A 20,287-nucleotide genomic window follows, 5' to 3' on the forward strand; every position below is an offset into this window, starting at 1 on the left:
TTCCTCCCTCCCCCTCTCCCGTCCCCTCCCCTCCTCCGACCTTCCCTTTCGTTGTCCCTTTCCTTTCTTTTCCTTTTCTTTCTCTTTTCTACCTTCTACTCTTTTCTCTCTCCCCACCCCTCCTTCTGCCTTTCCTGTCCTCTCTCCCCACCCCGTTCTTTTTGAGACAGAATCTTGCTATGTCGCTCAAGCTAGCCTTGAACTTACTGTGTAACCCAGGCTGGCCTCAAACTCCCATCAGTACCCCTACAGAGCAGCACAGGACTGTGTTTCTTAAACTGCAACTTTCGACCTATTAGCGTGTCACATATGAACTTAATGGGTTGTGATCAGCATTAAGGAATGAGCTGGAAGGGAGGATACCTGCACCCTACCCCCTGAAGGCTGCTCCTCAGCTCCTGGTTGCTAATCACTGCTTTAAGTCTCTCTATGCAGAAAGGATGAGATATTTTGAGGTGAGAGGTCCCTGAAACTTACTTACTTCTGCTGGTCACAGAGCAGAACAATCTTTCATGAGTAAAACTAGTTTCAAAGTTCAAAAACAATTTACAGACGGAGATGGTAGTGATATGTGGTCTTGGTAAATGCAGACCCCTGAAACAAATCTCTCTGCTTCAGTGCTTGACAGAATCTAGTTTATCAGGCCCTTCTCAAGTTCCATGATATCTTGTTACCTTGCCCTAATCTTCAACTGCCTACTTGACCTACTGAATTTCTACACTGCTAATCTTGTTTTTCTTTGAAGTCAGGGTACCCATAAGCTGCAAGCTCTTCAGGTAGGCTAGTGGAAAGTGGTGACTGCAGAGTGACAGCCAGACAAGCTCTGCCCTCACTGTAATTCTATCTGCATGCTAAGTGATACCCCAGTACCAGGATAATTGACTGTTACCATGCTGAGGACTGAAAACCATAAAAGGAATAAAAAGAAGCCCATGGAAAACTTATGATGCAGAGACCCAAAAGTTCAGAGCCTTGCCACAATGAGAGGAAGATCATCCCACACCTACCACCAGGACAATCTTGAGTCTTGTTCCTCAGGCACCAATCACTTTTTTTTTAAATTAATTTTTTTCATATGTTTATTGTGTGTGTATGGCTTTTATCTGCTGAGCCATCTTTTCCTTTTTTAACACAGGATCTTCCTATGTGGTCCAGGCTGGCTTTGAGCTCAAGATCTTCCTGATTCTATCTCATAAGTGTTGTGATTACAGTTATGCAGCAGCATACCTGACTGGTATACAATGCATTCTGGGCCAAGTGTAGTGATACATGCCTTTAATCCCAGCACTCAGGAAGCAGAGGCACCCTGATCTCTGTGCATTCAAGGCCAGCCTGGTCTTGAGTTCCAGGCCAGCTGGGGTTACAGGGAGACCCTGTCTCAAAAAGGCTAAACGCAAACAACAACAAAAAAAATTGCATTCTGAGGCCAAAGTGGCCATTTCCAAACTATAGACAGGCTGAGTGTTCACAGAGCTAAATGCACTGGTCCTCTAATGGTTGGGACATCATCATCATAATCAATTCTGTGTAGTCTGTGTGTGATATGCATGAGCATTTGTGTGCACTTGTATGGAGATCAGAAGTTGACATAGGATGTCTTCCTAAATCACTCTCCATTTTATTTACAGGGATGTCATCCTCAAACACTCTCCATTTTATTTACAGAGGCAGGGTCCAGGGTCTCTCACTGAACCAAGAGCTTGTTTATTTGGCTAATTTAGCCAGCCAGCTTGCCCTTGGATCACATTTCTGCCTCCCTGGCAAGTGTTGGTATTATAGTTAGGCTTCCAGATCCACAAAGCTTTTATGTGGGTGATGGGTATCTGAATTCTGGTCCTCCCACTTGTGAGACAAGAGCATTATCCACTGAGCAATCCCCCTGGCTCTGGGATATTGGTTCTCGCAGTGCAGATAAGACTTAAGTCTCTTGAAGCAATGATTTTCAGCAGTGAAATAAAAGTGATTTGCTGCTTTCCTATGGGGCCAGTTGTCTTGGTTTCAGCAAATATAATTCATTGTTTTTGTTGGTGAACTTTTTGGGTTTCTCTGGGTTTTGAAAATAGACCGATTATCATGTGACCTCTCCCTAACCACAATAATTTGTCTGTCTTTAAGTTTTAGCTTGTATGTGTATTTGTGTTTGTGTACATTGCTGCATAGGTACATGTGTGTATGTGTATGTGGAGGCTAGAGAACCACTTTGAGCATTGTTCCTCAGGCACCATCCACCCTTTTTTTTTTTAATTAAAAATTGTTGACATCTGTTGTGTGTGGAGGTCAGAGGACAACTTTCAGGAGTCCATTCTCCCTTCTACAATCTGAGTCCTGAGTCTTGAACTCAAGTCATCAGGTGTGGCAGCACCTTTACCTCCTGAGCCATCTCACTGGCCCTCACACATTTGTTTTTGAGATAAGGTCACTCATTTGTGTGGAACTTACCAAGTAGGCTAGGCTGGCTGGTTAAGGAGCCCCAGGGAGCCACTTGTCTCCATCTCCCCAGCTCCAGGATTACAAGGATGTGCTACCACACCAGCTTTTTTAAAATATAAATTCTAGGCATCAAACTCAGGTCCTAGGCTTGCATGGCAAGCAGTTTACCAACTGAGCTATTTCCTCAATCCCTCTCCCACTTTTTTGAGACAGAGTCTCTTATAGCTCAGGCTGAACTTCTGATCCTTCTGATCCTTCTGCCTGTATTTCTCAAATGCTGGAACAACAGGGGTATGTGGCTGCAAGGAACGACCACGGGACCTGAATGGATTATCACAGAACTGAAAAAAGACCAGGGGACTTGTGGGATTTTATTTCTTTACTCTTTCTTTCTTTTTTTCTTTCTTCTTTTTTTTTTTTTTTTTTTTTTTTTTTTTTAGATATGGTGTCAACACCCTTTGGAACCTTGGCTCCAGTTGCTAACAAAACCAGACTGGCCTTGAATTCACAGAGATCCGCCTGCCTCTGCCTCCCAAGTGCTGGGATCAAAGGCGTGTGCTGCCACGCCTGGCTACTCTATTTCTTTTTTCACGAGTGCTAAAAGCACAAGAGCTCTGCTTATGTGTGCATACTCATTAGAGCAACAGCTGAAAACTTATATAACAATGAATAATAATAAAGTGACTAGAATATAGTAGTTCAGTAAAACATGAGCAAGATAGCATTATCACCATAGTATGTCTTCTAGGGAGAACAAGTGTCTTCTGAGAAACTAGGGGAGCACTGGCATTCCGGAGATAACTCCTCAGTGAGCGTTCTTCTATAAACTTTCTCACGAAACAAGATTCTCCAGGCACAGATGCTCAACGTTTCAGCTTAATTTACCAAGCATATTTTGAAGCCATGGGACCACTATTTCACAGTCCCTTCAGGGGCACACTACTATGCCTGGTTTAATGTGATTTTTAGAGATCAGGCAGGGCCTTGTACATGCTAGGCAAGCACTGTACCCAGCTCTTAACTTTTAACTTTTGAGTATAAAGAATTACTTTTGAAAGACTGGCACTTTAAGGATGGTGAAATTTGAGCTACCAAAGTACTTACAATTATATAATTAAGTGACTTTAACTGTTTGTGATTCTGATTTATGTAACCCCCCAACACTTTAGCATATTAACTGTGAATACTCTTAATACCAGACTATTCTAAAAGTACACCAATCACTTTTGTTTGTTTTTGAGGCAGGGTCTCACACAGTAACCTAGGCTGGCCTGGAATTACCATGTAACCTGGCTTGCCCTGGAACTTGCTTTCAATTCACCAGCCTCAGCTCCCAAGTACTGGGATTTATTGACATGTACCATTATACCCAGTTTTATCATACTGATCATTTTTATGCCTTTTAGTATTTTTATTGGAATACTAAGGCCTTTTCCTCGTGGGTTCTTCCATTAATTTCCAAATTAAATTGTTGGGATAAAAATTAAGTTCATCATCTAAAAATAAGAAATAGACTAGATTAAGAAAATGGATAAAAGATAGAAGCATACATGGTGCATAGTAAATTATGGCATGTTTTATTAAAACTGTGTTTTGCCTGTGCAGATACTGGGTCACAAAAGAAAGAAAATCTATTTCTTGTTTTGAGTCATGGCCAAATTTTGAAAACCATTACAATAAAGATTTCCTAAAACTTTCTAGCTTTGCTGGATGTGGTGGCACACACCTTTAATCCCAGCACTTGGGAGGCAGAGGCAGGTGGATCTCTGTGAGTTCAAGGCCAGCTTGGTCTACATAGCCAGCTTGGGGCTACAGGGAAACCCTGTCTCAAAAAGACCCCCCAAAACCTTTCTGGCTGTATATTTAAAGCTCACAGCCTTAGCTTGCAAACCTCTAGGGTCAGGGTTTCACCACCTCCTGAGGAGGAAGGGCTGCCTCTGTTCTGATTCCACACTGGACTGTCGAGGGCTGGAGAGCTGGCACAACTGTTAATCAAAAAGGCAGGAGTTCAGTTTCTAGATTGGACTGTCCAACCTATGGTTCATGTGTCCCAGACGGCTGAGGATAGCTAGGGGTGGCCCCAAACAAAATCATACACTTACATATGACATGAAATTTTGTGAGTTTTTTTTTAACTTTTTCTTTTGAGACATGGTCTTCCTGTAGCACCAGCTGGCCCAGAACTCGCTATGTAAAACAAGCTGGCCTTGATCTCCCAGAGGTCTGCCTGCCTTTGCCTCTTAAGTGTTGAGATTAAAGGCGTGTGCCACTCTGTGAGGCCTATGATTTTTTTGGTAATATGATGTAATTTCTCAAGTGTAAATTTTGCAGATGACAACGTTGTGTTGCAGTGTCCAAAGGCTGGACACACGTAAGTGACCTTCTAGAAAGAGCAGGACATAGGGGGAGGTCCTGTTTTCCACTCAGCAGACCCATGTATGTCCTGTAGAGGGCGCCCAAGGTCCACTGACTTGGGATCACTATGCTCCTCTTCAGAATCCCCTCTGGCAAAATCTGATGTCTAGGACCCCTGACTGCTTTTCTTGTGTGTCCCAAGTATCCCTCTGCCCCACAGCTGACACCCTGTTCTCCTCCTCCCCCATTTCCTTAGGCTGCAGCATCTCCCATGATGGCTCTTGGCTTCTATGGATGCCACTTCTTATTCTGTCCCCTAAATGTCCTTTTTGACTAGGTAGCACCTCCTCTGCTCTCCACACCCACAGGAATGGAATCCAGGCACTTTCTGTTTGCAGCTGGGGCACTAAAGGGTTAAATAACTTGGGCCCTAGAGCCAAAATGCCTAAATTCATTCTTGAATGGGTAAATTTTGTAATCTCATGAGAACATCTTGATAGTGGGGATAATAGAAAAGGATTGGGATAAGCAGCATTCAAATGGTTCAAACTTTCACTGTACCAGAAAGTGTCTGCTTCTTTTGTAAACTCATCTCCAAGAGATGTGAGAACAAATATAAGTCCTGTGCAAGACACACACATCTCCAGTGTTTTACTCTGAGAGCAAGTTATATCAGCTGCTCCGATACTGAATACATTAAGTGATCAATGAAGATGAAATAATGGTACCTTCATTGACATTGTTCATTAGGAATTTTACATAAGCTGTATCCAAATGCCTGAATATAGAACATTTGCATGTGTAAATTAGTGTTAAGAATTGAAAATATGGGCCGGGTGTGGTGGCGCACACCTTTAGTCCCAGCTCTTAGGAGGCAGAGGCCAAGTCTGTTCTACATAGCGAGTTCCAGGCCAGCTGGGGCTACAGGGAGACCGTGTCTCAAGAAGACTAAAAAAAGCAAAAAACCAAAAACCAAAAAACTAAACAAACAAACAAAAAGAATTGAAAACGTGCTGGGTACAGTGGTGCACACCTTTAATCCGGGCACTTGGGGGGTCATGGTAGTCAGAGCTCTGTGAGGTTGAGGCCAGCCTGATGTACACAGCAAGTTTCAGGAAAGCTGGGACTACAGGAAGACTCCATTTTAAAAAGACTGAGAGAGAGATTGCTTCTCAGCCTTTTGGCTAAGATCAAGTGTAAAAAGACCGAGAGGAAAAAAAAAGAATTGAAAATGCACAATAACATCCACAATATCTTTTCTACGTTCTGAAATCCCACACATATTTTTGAGATTGGAAACTCAAGCACTCTGGCTACCCATTAAATGCATGTTGTAAAGCAGAGCTCCAGAACTGACATCTCATGGAAGCAAAACCAAGACCCTGGTGCCGTTGCTACTGTTTAATCCTCCAACAAGGCTAAGGAGACAGTGAATGCCACATCTTTTACCATTTGTAAATATTTGGACTATTTAAATCTGGAGAATAGTTTTATTTCCCAGGAGAATTAAGAGATGGAAAGTGTACATAGATATTTTAAGTTATTGAAAATATGTGTTTTAAATATTAATAAAATGAGCTATTTTAAATAACTTGTTTAGTTTAAATTGTGGTATGCTATTGATATATATTGCTTCCAAGTGTTTTATATGGTTTGAAAACTCTGCCTTTTAAGAAATTCAAAAAATTCTAGCCAGGTGTGGTGGTGTAGGCCTTTAATCCCAGCACTTGGGAGGCAGAGGCAGGTGGATCTCTGTGAGTTCAAGGCCAGCCTGGTCTCCACAGTGAATCCAGGCCAGCTGTGGCTACAGGGAGACCCTGTCTCAAAAAGACCAGAAAAGAAGAAAGAAATTCAGAAAATTTACCTGACATTTTTTTTAATTTTGGCTTTTTTTGTTGTTGTTGTTGTTGCTGTTGCTTTGTTTGTTCGTTTGTTTTTGTTTTTTAAAATATTTTATTATTTTATGTGTATGTGTGTATTGCCTGCATGTATGTAAGTGCACCTGTGTTGTGCAATGCCCGTGGGGAACAGAAAAGGCTGTTGGATCCCTTGGAACTGGAGTTACAGACAGTTGTTAGCTGCCATGTGGGTGCTGGGATTCGAACTTGGGTCTTCTGCAAGAACAGTCAGTGTTCTTAACCGCTGAGCCATCTCTCCAGCCCCCTACCTGACATATTTTGACCTAAGAAATTTCTATTGTATAAATATTGAATTTTAGGTTAATGCTCCAATATATGAAAGCGACTATTTTACAAAAAAACAGACTGTTGAATTTTCAAAAATAAAACAAATGCAAAAACCAATCCCCACCCACCTCCAAAATAAAGTTGCTATATACGTAAGATGTGTAGACTAGTATAAGGCACAAAGAAAACACTGTCAATGCCAGCTGTCAATATGCTTACATCCGACAATACCAAATGAAAGAAAACTTTGCTCCAGTGATTGCAGAAATAAAAACTGAGACAAAAGTGTAAACTCAGGTAAAACTTTTAATTGGAAAGATTAGTAATTGAGGGAAAAGGGACAGCACTGACAGCAATTCTAGCTGCTCACTAACAAGGTGAAGAAGAAAACAGAAAAGAACGGGCATTCTATCAGGTTCTTGAAGTAGTCTGAGGTCTGGTCATTTTTGTTAGTCACAAGGAGATATATACACACTCATTAAAATGATATATATTAGAATGATATATATTAAAAATCTCTTCCTCCAGGGCATGGTGGTACATGCCTTTAATCCCAGCACTTGGGAGGCAGAGGCAGGTGGATCTCTGTGAGTTCAAGGCCAGCCTGGTCTACATAGTGAGTTCCAGGACAGCTGGACGAAGGTTAGAAAACAACTTGCAGGAATCAGTTCTTGCTGTCTACCGTGTGAGTCCCTGGGGATGGAACTCTGGTTGCAGCAGACATCCTTACCTGCTAAGCCATCTCGTTGGCCTAAGATGATTATTCCAAGTAAGACACATATCAGCGGCCAGTTGATTCCTGGAGGCATACTGGCATTCTTCTGTTGCTTTCAAGATTTTCTCATGTGATGAGGAGCTAAGGGTCAAGCACATACCACACATTGTTGACAGGGGAGGAAAGATGTGTCCAGATGATGGGAGGTCTCAGCTGCCCCTCCACAGACGCTCTCTCCTCTACTTTTGCCTTGTCTGTAATTTCCTAGGTGACCTCACTGACAGGACAGATAGGGATTACAGGTGAGAACCCCACAGCTTGGCCTTTAGGGCCACCTCCAGGCTTTGTAGGAACCCTTGCACCATCCCAAGAGGATTTGTTGTTTCTTGTCCCTGTGACTATTTCTGTGTCACTAAGAAGTCACAACATTTAGCCCACCTTGAGAGAAGGCCCTAAAGCCCCAATGCATATGCCCATCTCTGAAACTTATAACCAGGACAATTTCCAAACTTCACGCAGCAGTGATGTACTCTGGATATATCTTCACCAGAAACCTAGAAAGTTATGTCTCCTCCTCTAAAGCAGAAACCCATATGCCTATTGTTACAAATTTTTGCAATGCATCCTACATTATTTATGAATCATATATATGTTCTACTCTACTGATATGATTGTGTATGTTATAAAACAAATACAAAGTAGAATTGATGAGGTAATTATAATGAAGTCTGATATCTCTTCCCATACCCCAATGAAAGCCTTTGTTCATATATAGCCCACATTGGACACCCTAATGTCTCCAAATATCAGTTCTAAATATTCAGAGAGCTACATGAATGGACAGAGCCATGCACAGAGAAACAGTGGCCAAAACAACAACAACAACAAAAACAAACAGTGCTAATGCTGCAGGGTAGAGATTAGCCTTATACACTCAGAAGGAAATTGACCCTAAGAAGGCAAAGTGATTCCTTCAGGGTCAGTCGGTCAGCAAAACAGTGCATGAAAACCCAGACTGCATTGGTCATTACTTTTTCCATTTCTCATTCCATGGTGTTAGGGGAGAACAGAGCCTAGTTAGGAGAAGGAGTAAACAAAGGTGAGATCAAGCCTCTTAAGGAGCCCGAGGCAGGAATCTGGGTGTAAATCCAAACTCATAGGGAGACATTGATCCTTCCTCCTTTCTCCAGTAACCTCCTGGAACTGGCTTCCTGCTCTGCAGCCAAGATCCTTGGACTGCAGGACAGAGTCTGGGAAACAGGGGCCACAGCCAGGGGCTTTGCCATCATTGGCCACAGGGTGGCAGTCACTGCCTGTGCGAGACCACTTGGCAGGCGAATATCGGTGTAGTAGTAGGGATTTACCCTTCTTGGCTCTTTCCACACCTTACACAGTGGGTGCCTCCTGCTAAGTCCCTGTGACCATCAGCAAGAGCCTCTCAGACCTCACTTTCCTCACTTTGGAAACAATGGTTAATATACTTAGCTCCTGGTGGCTTTTAAAGTGCAATTCCCAGACCTGCAGCTTCAGCATCATCCCAGGCACAACTCTCAGGCTCCATCTAAGACCTGGCAAGCACCACTGGGGCAGGGTCAGCCATGTGCGTTTAACAGCCCTCTGAGGGGAGTATGATACAGGCCAACTATGCGAGGATTACTGCTTTGGACCAAATGGGGAAGAGGGAAGCTGGTGCCACCGAGGATGGGAATGCACAGCTCAGCTCTGGGATGGTGCGGTGGTTCCCACAAAGCCTGGAGTGAGGAGGATGCAAACCCCACATTCTTTAGAGACCAAACTGTGAGATTCCCACCTGTAATCCCTGCTGTTCCTGTCAGTGAGATCCCCTAGGCAGTTTGAGAGAGGGTAAGAGCAGGGGAGAGAAAGAACCCTTGGTGTACAACTGAGGCCTCCCGCCCACTGCACACCCCTGACCGAAGGGCCGCCACTTGCAGGTATAACCACAGTCTGGCTTTCAGCAGTGGGGAATCGATTCTATTAGATTCACCAGCTTATGGTCAAAGGTAGGCGATACTTTCTGTCCATGGCTGCCCTGCTATTGTCCACCAATTAGGCCTATATGGGTCCAGACTGGGGATAATCAGGGGAATGCCTATCCCCAAGGAGTTCACAGTGAGTTTCTCTCAGCAGGACTCTAGGCTGTCTTCAACAGAAATTGACCCACATAACCAATTCTCCCTGTTTAGAAGGTCTATGAATTATATACCACCATTTTATAGAAAAGAAAAATATGGTTAATCCATAGCATCTAGTGAAGCATTGCTTTACTAACCCTCGGAGGGTTAGAACACAGGTCCCCTGAATAGTCCTGCAGCCTGGCTTTCTACTCCTGAGCGTGAGGTAGGCATGGCCCAATAAATATAGGACAGGAAATTAGGATCTGTGCCTCTCTTCCACAGCCTGAAATGCCCACACCCTTCAAAAATGGGCAGCAGCCAGGACTGGACTCACCTTGTGCCAGGAGCCAAAGTGCAGTTGGAGAGACTGGGCCCTGTATTTGGGGTGGGTGGCTGGACAGTCCAGCAGTACACACTGCTCTGCTGAAGCTGTGACCACACCACTTATCTACTGTCATAGGAAGCAGAAAGTCAGGCTGTACAATGAGCTGAGGGCAGGAAGGTGGCCAAGGGGGTCAGAGTGATGGGCCTGTTAACAAGTGCCGCAATCTTCCAAGGAAGAGACAGGAGAGGTTGGTAGGTGAGTCTGATGAGGAAGGTGGTGGTGCGGCAGGGGCAGTCTAGCTGAGAGATGAGATTCTGAAAGCAGCAGAGAGAAGCAGGGGTTCCTGTGGTACCCTGGCAAATATTGACCAAGCTCTTCAGGGGAACCACACTTAAACCTGATTTCGAGCATTTGCCAATTTCTGTGGTGTAAAAACAGCTTTTGGGGGACGAGCTACTGCCTGATGCTGTTGATGAACTCATGTAATGAGGTCTAGTGACCTGCATGCACTAGCTCGAGCATATCTCTACTTTTAACACATCACTGGGGTATCACCCTGTATGTAGACTACGTATACTCTGTTATTTCAGCTCCGGAGCCTAACAGGAAGTGGTGTCCTCTGAGGAGAGCTAGGTGTTGTGACAGCAGGGTTGAAAAAAGGGACTGAAAACTGAAAATGTAGACTCTTATTTACAAAGTTGGGGCTGTTGAAGGGTTGAGAACAGGGTGGGGACAGTAGAATTGAAATGCTGAGTAAAAGGGGCCTGGAATCCACAACCATGGGTAAAACGTGCTCTGGGAAGAGAATCCATTGCCTTGGACGTCCCAGTGGATTTTGGACTCCCCTTCCTGCTGCCACTGACACAGAGGCTGATCTCAGGAAGGGCAGGTGCCAGTTGCAAGCCAACAAGCCTGGGAAAGCTTCAGGAACTCCATATCAAATGCACTTCTGAAGGACAAAGGGAATTCAAGAAGCCAAAGGTAGCTTTAAAAATAGCCTCACTACAAAGCTCCCCCAGCCTCACCCTGACTCAGAGGGAGCGGGTGACAGGTGAGTGAACTGGCGGAAAGTCTCTGCCACTCCTGGGCTGCTGCTGGGCTGAAACTGAGGGCAGAGGGAAACCTGTGAGACCTTGCTGTTCAGTGACACCCAACAGTCCAGGGCGGGGGTGGGGGTGAGTGGCACAGCAGCCAGACCCAGAGGCTCCCATCAGAACTGTTGTCATTCCACTTCTGAGCCCTAACTGTGTGCTGTCCTCTGAATGAGAGACACCTGCCTCTGTCTGAGCCTTCTTTGGGCCTCTGTTAACTCAGTTCTGTCTAGCGAGAGACCCTTGGCTCTGGGCTTCTTTCGGTTTTGACCTTAAGATTCTCCTGAGCTAATGAGAATGTTCTTTCCACTGGTTTGTCACTGTTCTGGTTAGTTTTTATTGTTAACTTGACACAACCTAGGGTCATTTGGGAAGAAGGAACTTCAATCAAGGAATTTCCCAGATTGGATTGGCCTATGGCCATGCCTGTGAAAGACTGTCTTGATTGATGTGAGAGGGTGGCACCATCCCTAGGCAGGTTGGGCCCAGATTCACAAAAAAGCCAGATGAGCATGAACCAGAGAGTGAGGCAGTAAGCAGCTTTCCTCCGTTCCTCCGTTTCTGCTTCAGCTGCTGCTGAGCTCCTGCCCTGACTTTCCTCCCCAAGTTTTTTTGTGACCTGAAAGTGGAAGCCAAATAAACCTTTCCTCCCCAAGTTTTTTTTCATCAGTATCTTTTATCACGGCAATGTAAATCAAACTAGAGCAGTCATGTTGACCGTGTCACTTGCTATCAGTGTATAGAATATGACACTTTTTGTGCCTCACTCTGTGTCCTCTCAGCTTCACCTCTCAGTCTGGTGGCTACCCTGGCATCTGTTCTGTGAGGGTTTCCAGCTCCACCCAAGTATAAGCTAACAGCACCTCCTCTCCCTCAATCTACCTCTACCTTCTCCTCCTACCCCAGCCCGGGAACCATTCTGCATTCACCTAGAAGAGCAGGTGAGCTAGTGCTTCTGGGACAGCCCTGCTCAATGGAACAATCTACACAGAACTGTTTCTCCCTCTGTCCCCCGAGACACAATTCTGACTCCTCATACAGGCTCCTCAGCTCTGGTGACCAACTCAACATTGATTGGGTTTTCCCTTTTCCTTTGTTTTGCCCCTTGTATCCTGGGAACTCATTCCTAAATAAGCTCTCTACTTGGGGTCCTTGTCTTAGGCTCAGCCCTAGGGAGAATCTAGAACGAGACAGTGACCATAACTTTACAGAATCGACTCCTCGGGGCTGGAGAGCTGGCTCAGCAGTGAAGAGCACTGGCTGCTCCTGCAGAGGACCTGGTCTTGATTCCCAGAACCCACATGGAGCCTAACAACCATCTGTAACTCCAGTTCCAGGGAATTTGATACCTTCTTCTGGCCTCCTTGGGCATAGCATGACATGGATCCACTTACATACATGCAGGCAAAACATATACATAATACATATAAAAATAAGTAAATCAAAAAACTTAAAAAGAAAAAAAATCTATTCTTTGACAAAGTGGGCTGATTTTTTGCATGCTAATGAAGGTCTCACTCCTTTACATTCAGAGATGACTCCTTCAGAGGTAAAGAAGACATGGCAGGGGCTGGAGAGATGGCTCAGCAGTGAAGAGCACTGGCTATTCTTGCAGAAGACCCAGGTTCAAATCCCAGCACCCACATGGCAGCTAACAGCTGTCCATAACTCCAAGTCCAGGGGATCCAACTCTTCTGTCCTCTGTGGGCATTGCACGACACAGGTGTGCTTACCTACATGCAGGCAATACACGCATACACATAAAATAAAAATAATAAATAAATAAAATATTTATTTAAAAAAAGTCATCTTGTTCAGGATTGCATAGGGCTGTTAGCAGGCCCAGAACTGCTGGAAACTGGGAGATGAGTGAAGAGGCTGCTTGGGGGTCTGTGGATACTTGGCACATTGGTGAAGTGAGGTAATTGCTATTAGGGTGCATAATCATTGTGCTACATGCCAATCATTGAAATAGTATGTTTTGAAAGAGAAAATTTACTCAGGAGGTAGCCAGGTGGGCACAGTGGTGATAGTAAAGTGACTTAAATCTGCCTTCCTGAGGTTTGGGAATTGTTATATACTGTGCAACCAAACCTCATTGGTTTGTTACCATTATGACCCATGTGTCAGAGATGTTTTAAGTGTTGTGGTATGTGGTATGTATATGTGGTACATGCACGTGAGCACAAGTGTGCAGGTGTACATGCCATTGGCACGAATGCTGTGGGCAGAGTAAGACCCTTGTATCTTTTTCTATTGTTCTCCACCGTATTGTTTTGAGACAGGGTCTCATCTCTCACTGAACTAGAAGCTCGCCATTTACTCTAGGCTTGCAAGTTCCCAGAATCCTCCTGTGTTCACCCCCTAATGCTGGGGTTATATGCATGTGGAATCATGCAGAACTTTTTTATGTGGGGTAAGAGACAGGGTCTCTTACTGAACTTGAAGTTCAATGATGGGGCTAGGCTGGCTAGTCAGAGAGCTCCAAGGATCTGCCTGTCTCTATCTCTCTGACGCTGGGATTACAGGCGCTTGCTACTGTGTCTGATTTTTTACCTAGGTGCTGGGGATCAGAACTCAGGTCCTCATGTTTGTGTGACAAGTACTTTACCACTGAGCCACCTCCTCAGCCCCAGAGGTATTTTCCATATCTCTAAAACTGATGACTCTCAAATATCAACCAAGAGCAGGGAAAGCAGGTTGAGTGGAGAAAGTTAGCCTTGGTTTTCCTTTGGCTTCACTCTGGGCCTGCAGAACAAGTTATCCTGAACAATGCTGGATGTGAAGGAGCTGACCCAGGTCCTCCTCCAACCTCAGTTCCAGATCTCTGTAGAATTCGTGGGGACCAGGGGATAAGGAAAAAGTTCCCCAGCCTGTAGACATCTGCTCTGACAGCTCAGTCAGGAGACAGGGTCCATATAGGTTACAGAAGAGAGGTAGTATTTGGACTGGGCAAGATGGTTGTGCACTCTGAAATGGCTGAGAAACAATAACATCTTTGGCTACCTAGGAGGCAGGGCTGGGTGGGTTCCGAGCCTCTTCCACAGAATTGCAGAGGAGGTCTGGCTGGAAAGTCAGAGCTCTCAGTTTGGCCACCAGTGGGTGGGAAAGGGCTTGGCAGGTCTGGCAGGAGTCTTAGGTTCAAATCTTAGCTCCACCACCTAAGTCCTGTATGTTTGAAGTATATAACAGCTTCCTGGGACTCGGCTTTCTTTTTTTAAATTCTTGTTTTGTTTTGTCTTGTTTTTCTGAGACAGGATCTCCCTGTAGCCCCAGTTGACTTAGAACTCACTGTGTAGACCAGGCTGGCCTCGATCTCACAGTAATCCATCTGCCTCTGCCTCCCAAGTACTGGGATTAAAGTTGTGCATCACCAGGCCTGGTCCACAGGACCCAGTTTTCTTGCTCATACATGCATGGGGTCCCCTGAAGTGACTCAGTCTCAGTCAGCCTAGAAGGGCACTGAGCTTGACAGGGCACAATTTTGTCTGATCAGAAAATGATGGCTCCTTGAGCTAGGCCTCCGGGGCTGGGGGCTCCTGCTGTGCAGGAGCTACCTCCAAGGGTTCCTTGTCTATTAATTTGGTTGCTCAGTGTCCAGGGGTAAGTGGTCTTTGAGAGGCCTAATGTAGCCAAGTCAGAAATGAATTATGAGATTCGCCATGGGACTGCGTTCACCCTTCCCCTCCACCTCACCTCCCCTGGAGGCTTGCTTTGTCATCTGGTCCCAGAGTTTGCATGCCTGGTTGCCTGGCCAACCTCTGGTCAGCCAGTGGCCATGCGGGACTCATTGGAGGCACATTATCGGCCACTGGTTGTGAGGGATGATGGAGGGCAGCAGGCCCATCTGCACACACATCAGGCCCTTTGTCTGTGGGCTGGATAGGGAAGATGAATGAGGCCTATCACTAGGGCCGCTGCTTGCCTGAGGGACATGTGGAGCCCAGAACAGATCTTAGGCCGGGTGTTGGGAAGAAAGCAGCCTGTGCCCACCTGTGCAGACAGATCCAGAACAAACAGGCTTAACTAGAGACAGCTGAAAGAGAGGAGGCAGTGGGGAATGAGCAGTCCCAGAAAGCCATGCAAATCAGGAGGGCTTCAGTGTGACCTATGAACAGCACCTCTCTAAAGCTGATGCTTGGATTTAGAGTGAGGGTCTGTTTGCATTGTGTAAATGAAAGCTAACAGTGCTCAGATTAACTGATTCAAGCTCAGCCTATGATAAAGAAACAGAAAGCCAGGTCTGTGTCCAAGATCACTTCCAGACTCAGCAGCAGGGCCAGGACAAGAACTGGTGTAATGAACTTCCTAAGACCCGCCACCCTATTGGCACAGAGCCAACTAAACATAATTCCAATGTCTGAAACAAGAAAGGTGCAGGTCCCTGGAGTGAGAAAGGGCCAAACAGAGCTCTTGTCCATTTCTAGAGTTGTAGAGTTGAGCCTGACGCTAAGCTGGCCTCTGGTGTAGGAGGCTGTCTTGTTTCTACAGAGCCAGGCAGATCTAGCAGGCACAGACACATGTTATTTAGGTCCTACATTTAGAGGAACCACTCCCAAGTAGCTCTAGTAGGCATCCTATGATGTGGTAAGAATTTACTTAGCAGCTCATCAACCTTCTGTGGCTCCCCATGGCCACAGGGCACAGTCCTAATTCCTTGGCCTGGCATCTGAGACCCCCTGTCATCTGCCTCTGCCCCTCTTTCCATGCCCATCTCTGGAAGGCAATGCAGTTTAAATGTCACTGGTGTCTTCCTCATGACTCAAACAGTACACGGTTCCAATAGCACTCGGACTCTGAAGAACACCCTTTCTTAGGTCTCTCCTCTGATAAATTTAAATATTGTTTGCCCGACCTAGGTCCCCAGTCCTGACATGCAGCCTAGCATGTCAGGAGCTCAGTGGAAGCAGGGAAGGAGGAAAGAGGAGAGGGCGGAGAGATCTTGCCCTTTGGGGAAGTATTTCAGGCTTACTTGTAAGAAATTGCTCTTTCATAGTCGCTCCTTCTGGCCCAGCAGTCCTGCTCTTAAGGAAGCGTCTGAAAACAGGAACACTCTAGAGACATTGATGCTCTTTGAAAGACCTTTAATAATATTAATTTTTTAAGAATTAAAATGTGTATGAACATTTTGCCTGCATGTATGCAAATGCACCACATGCATACAATGCCCACAAAAGCTAGAAGAGAGTATTGGATCCCCTAGAACTGGAGTTATGGACAGTTGTGAGCTGCCATGTGAGTGCTGGGAACCAAACTGTGTCCTCTTCAAGAGCAGCTAGTGCTCTTAACCATTGAGCCATCTCTCCAGCCCCCAATAGCATTTTTTATTTTTAAAAAATATTTTATTTATTTATTTATTTTTGTCTTTTTGAGACTTTTATTTTATGTGTATGAGTATATTATCTGCATGTATGTGAGTGCACTGTGTTATGCAGTGCATCGGAGGTCAGAAGGCATCAGAGTCCCCTGGAACTGGAATTAAGAATGGTTCATAGCTGCGATGTGGGTGCTAGGAATCAAACCCCAGTCTTCTGCAAGAGCAGTCAATGCTCTTAACCACTGAGCCGTCTCTCCAGCCCCAGCACATCAGAATTCTTAATAGGTACCTGTAGCTCCGTTGATCTATCCAACTGGGTTTATTTTATTTTATTTTTTGGTCTTTTTGAGACAGGGTCTCCCTATAGCCCCAGCTGGCCTGGAACTCACTATGTAGACCAAGTTCTAGGGACACAGGTCATCAGGCTTGTGGGGCAAGTGCTTTTACCCACTAAGCCATCTCCACATCGTCCATCACATTTTTTTTTGAGGCAGGGTCTCTCACTGAACCTGGAGCTCACCATTTGGCAAGATGGGCTTATAGCAAGTCCCAGAGATCCTCCTGGCTCCCTTTCCCCAGTTCTGGGATTGTAGATCCATACTGCCATGCCTGGCTTTTTACATGGGCTTTAGAGACCCTAAATCATGTCCTCATATTACATGATAAGCACTTTACCAACTGAGCAATCTCCTCAACCCTGATTTGTCATCCATTTAAAACAGACCACTGAATCTCATTCAGATATCACTCTGCCAAATATTTTCCTGAGTCAAAATATACTAAATACACAGGAATCACATCAAAAGGGGAAACTAGAGTTAATGGCTGCCTCAATTCAACAGACCTTTACCAGGCCCCTGCTATATGCCAGGCAATGTGCTCCATGTTGACATATAGAGTTAAACCAGAAATAATTTGTGCCTTCAAAGAACTCAGTCTAGCGAGGAATATAAATTGAAACAGGTAATTACAATAAATACATGATATCATTTAAAGTAGTTATGAACTAGACTGTCACAGAAACACTTAACAAGGAAGACAGGTATTAAAGGATGTTTCCTGAAAAAAAATTATGCTATTTTATTTATTTATTTATTTTTGTCTTTTTGAGACAGGGTTTCCCTGTAGCCCCAGCTGGACTGGAACTCACTATGTAGACCAGGCTGGCCTCGAGCTCATAGAGATCCACCTGCTTCTGCCTCCCAAGTGCTGGGATTAAAGGCATGTACCACCACGTCCGGCCTATTTTTATTTTTTTATGTGTAAGAGTGTATCGCCTGCATGTATATAAGTACATCCGTGTCATGCAGTGTCCACATAGGTCAGAAGAGGGCATCGGATCCCCCAAAATTGGAGTTACAGACAGCTGTACCATGTGGGTGCTGGGATCTGAACCTCGGTCCCTGCAAGAACAGCCAGTGCACTTAACTGCTGAGTCCGGCCTATTTTTATTTTTTTATGTGTAAGAGTGTATCGCCTGCATGTATATAAGTACATCCGTGTCATGCAGTGTCCACATAGGTCAGAAGAGGGCATCGGATCCCCCAAAATTGGAGTTACAGACAGCTGTACCATGTGGGTGCTGGGATCTGAACCTCGGTCCCTGCAAGAACAGCCAGTGCACTTAACTGCTGAGCCATCTCTCCAGCCCCCAATAGTAATTTTTTAATGGGCAAATTGGACTGATGAGATAGTCCAGGGGGCAAAAGCATTTGCTGTGAAACGTGACTATTGAGTTTGATCCCCAGAATGTATGTAAAGGCATTATTATTACACACAATAATAAATAAAGCACTAAAATCCTAAATGTGCAATAACAGGAGGCTGTGTTAAGCTAGTACCCACTGTGCACACCAAAGCTGCACAGAAGGCATATGTGTGTGTGGATGGATGTGTGTGTGTGTGTGTGTGTGTGGCACGTGGATGCATGTGTTCGCATATGTGTGTGCAGGTGCACATGCATGTATATACACGTGGAAACCCGAGGTTAATTGTTGGGTGTTTTCCTTGATCACTCTCCACCTTAGATATTGAGGCAGTCTCTCACTTGAACCCAGAGCTCTGATTTGGCTGGTCTAGTTGGCCAGGTTACTCCAGGGATCCTGTCTCTGCCTGAGATCACAAGTGGGCCATAATGCCTACCCTGCACTTATGCAGGTGCTGACAGTGCCTACGTGCAGTTCTGGGGCTCCAAGCTCCAGTCCTCATGTTCGCATAGCAAGCATTTTGCCCACTGAGACATCTCTCCAGCCCCTAAATACGTTTTGAAGGGCCACTCCTTCTTTACTTCATTTCCACCTACGCATGCACCATCATTTCTGAACTCTTTGTTCTATTGATCTGTTTTTTCCTACACCAATTCTTAGGACTTTAAATACTAAAGCATTAACACAATTTTTCATACCCTGAGGAATTTCCTCCTCTGGGTTCTTCCTTTCCATACTGCCTTAGCTATCCTCATGTATGTACTCACCCGTATAAATTTTAGTGCCAATCTGCCAAATAGGAGAAATCTTGTTAGCATTTTGATTGGTCTTAAATTGAATTTATAGAGTATTTTAGGGATGAATGTAAAGTTTCACAATAGTCAATTATCGTAATGTGCTATGATGATTTAAATGAAGTCCTGCAGCATTGCCCACGCCGTTTCAAACTCATGCGTTAAGGGATCCTCCCACTTCAGTCTCTAGAGCAGACAGAAGTAGACTGTGCACCAGCACACCCGGCCCTGGTGTATTTGTTTTCTTTTCTTTTCTTTTTTTGGCAGGGTCTCCTTGGAGGTCACTATGTGGACCAGGCTGGCCTCCTCAGTCTCACAGAGATCTGCCTGCCTCTGCCTCCCAAGAGCTGGGATTAAAGGCGCATGCCACCATGCCTGGCATTTTGTTGTTGTTGTTGGTTTTACTTAATTAAAAAAAATAAAGTGCCACATTTAGAAGGCAGAGGTAGGCTGATCTTTGTGAGATCGAGGCCAGCCTGGTCTACTTGCTGAGTTCCAGCCACCCTGTCTCAAAAAGACCAAAAGCAGAAACAAAAGAAGGAACGTGAATATCACATAGCAGTATGGCATCTGCTGCTGCTGATAAACTAAGGGAAAATGTTCTTCTCTAACTGTGTTACCATGTGACCATCTGGAGTAGACGTGGAAAAGCAAGCCAGAAAGAAACATAAACATGCAAATAATGGACTTTTTCTTTGCTTAATTTTTCTGCAAAACATTTCCACTTAAAAAATATGTGCCGGGGCTGGAGAGATGGCTCAGCAGTTGAGATCACTGACTGCTCTTACAGAGGACCCAGAGGTTCAATTCCTAGCACCTATATGGTGGCTACAAACCGTCCTTAACTCCAGTTCCAGGGGAATCTAATGCCCTCTTCTGACCTCCGTGGCATCACACGACATGGGTGCACTCACATACATGCAGGCAATACACTTATACACATAAAATTAAAATAATAAAAAAAATATGTGCCTATGTTGGGCATGGTGGCTCATGCCTGTAATCCTAGCGTTTGGGAGGTTGAAGTTGAGGATTGCTGTGAGTATGAGGCCAGCCTGGGCTTTAAAGAGAGTTCTAGATCATCCTGGGCTAGAGAGAGGCCCCTGCCTCAAAACAACAGCAATATTCATATACATATGTTCATGATTTTTCTTTTTAAAATTTTTCTTTATTTTTTATATGTATGAGTGTTTTGCCTGCATGTATATAAGTGCAATCATGTTGCGTAATGCC

This window comes from Nannospalax galili, unplaced genomic scaffold (genome assembly GCF_000622305.1).
Source record: "Nannospalax galili isolate Female #2095 unplaced genomic scaffold, S.galili_v1.0 scaffold28, whole genome shotgun sequence".
Classification (NCBI taxonomy): domain Eukaryota; kingdom Metazoa; phylum Chordata; class Mammalia; order Rodentia; family Spalacidae; genus Nannospalax; species Nannospalax galili.